The sequence below is a fragment of the Saccopteryx leptura genome, chromosome 7, assembly GCF_036850995.1.
Source record: "Saccopteryx leptura isolate mSacLep1 chromosome 7, mSacLep1_pri_phased_curated, whole genome shotgun sequence".
Classification (NCBI taxonomy): domain Eukaryota; kingdom Metazoa; phylum Chordata; class Mammalia; order Chiroptera; family Emballonuridae; genus Saccopteryx; species Saccopteryx leptura.
In genome coordinates this window covers 72,466,031-72,467,990 of record NC_089509.1, presented here as the reverse complement: position 1 = coordinate 72,467,990, position 1,960 = coordinate 72,466,031, and positions in this window count along the sequence as shown.

Genomic DNA, 1,960 nt, shown 5'->3' with positions numbered 1-1,960 from the left:
AAAATGTTCAGTATATCAAATCTGTTTTTTGGTTTAGCTTTTTTGTATGTTTCTTCGTGTGTGTAGTTTGTTTTTTGTATTTTTCAGAAGTTAGAAGTAGGGAGGCAGTCAGACAGACTCCCACACGCACCCGACCTGGATCCACCCAGCATGCCCACCAGGGGGCAGTGCTCTGCCCATCGGGGGCGTTGTTCCATTGCCGCTGGTGCTAACCTGAGGCAGAGGCCATGGAGCTGTCTTCAGCGCTTGGGCCAACTTTGCTCCAATGGAGCCTTAGCTGTGGGAGGGGAAGAGAGAGAGAGAGAGTGAGGAAGGAGAGGGGGAAGGGTGGAGAAACAGATGAGCTCTTCTCCTGTGTGCCCTGACCGGAAATTGAACTCAGGACTTCCACATGCCGGGCAGTCGCTCTACCATTGTCGGTTTAGTTTTAATGTTAATCTTAAAATTTATACTTGATTAGCAGTTTTTACTTTAATTTATTTGGATGTATTTAAGTCTTAGGATGTGAAATTATTTGTCAACAATAGTACATAATAAGCGTTATCTTCTTTGAAAAGAGTTTATTACATTATATTATAGATGCTTGATAAACTGCCCTAAAAAACATGTGATAACTTCTTAATAGATTTTAAATATATGGATTATAGCTATATGAATTTAAAAATTTTGTCTTTAGAGTAAAGTTGTCAGACTGCTTAATTTTAAATCTTAGTTCATTGTCCAACTAGTTGTATACACTTGATTAAATTCATATAGAATTCTTCAAAGGATTGAATGCCAACATTTTTATAAATACTCACCATGGTACCTGACCTATAGAACAGCTGTATAAATAATTATCATTTTATTAGTGATAATAATTATTTTAATTTACATTTCTGAGCTATGATATTTTCTATACATTTTTATGACTGTTTTGATCACCTCTTCTTCACCCCATTAGTGAGGGAAGATTTCTTGCCCTAGAGTTATGGAGAAGGCCAAATAACATGACACTGGACATTAGAAAGATGAAATTGATAGCAGCTTGTTAATTACATATACTTACATATATGTCACAGAGGGGTTGATCTTGGGAATAGTAAACCATGCACGGGGCTATGAGAGGCAGACTACAATAACAAGAGAATGGGTAGATGCTATGCCTTTGTGGGAAGATGTGATTGGCTTATTTGAATAATTCTGCAGGTTGTCGTTGAACTGAAGCTCACTCTCAGGGATAAGCAGGCATTCTGTCTGGTTCCCATGCTGAGGGTTATTTGACTATGGGCTTCATCCTTAAGAGCAGAATAGGGAAGAGAACTTTGGTTAGTCCATTTGAAGTCTCCCATGTTCAGATGTCAAGGCAGCTCATATAATATTTAATTTGGGTCTTAATTCACAATAACAATGGTTTAATGCCAGACCTGAATATTAAGAATATTTAGGTTATTATTATAATCTACCTTATAGCAAACATCAAACAATATGGACAATAGAAGTCTTCCAGATATAGGTCTTCTAATTTGAGTTAATGTTTTTGGCTTTTTTTTTTTTTTTTTTTTGGTGGGGGCTATGGAGTTTCAATTTATATCATAGATGTACTATACTTCAATCAGTTTCTATGGACTAAAGTGACAGTTTTGGCTTGAAATAAAATTTCTCTCAAATTTACTAATGATATTGTGTCTTTGAAAAAAGTATATCAGTTACTTTTTATATTTTATGTTTCTAATCTTCAAGCTAATGTAGCCACTATGTATTTTATAGTTTAAGTGATTCTGGGTATAATTACAGGGAAACACATTATGCCAGTGTTCTATAATCTAAATGTATACCAACTTGCTAAAGTAAAATTTAAGATGGCATTTTGGTTCCTTAAGTACTATTTCCTTATCTCTTTTATGTACTTGTAGTACAGTTGTTAACATACAATATATATGGTGTGGTAAAATAGAGACTTGAACACTATTTGAGAATT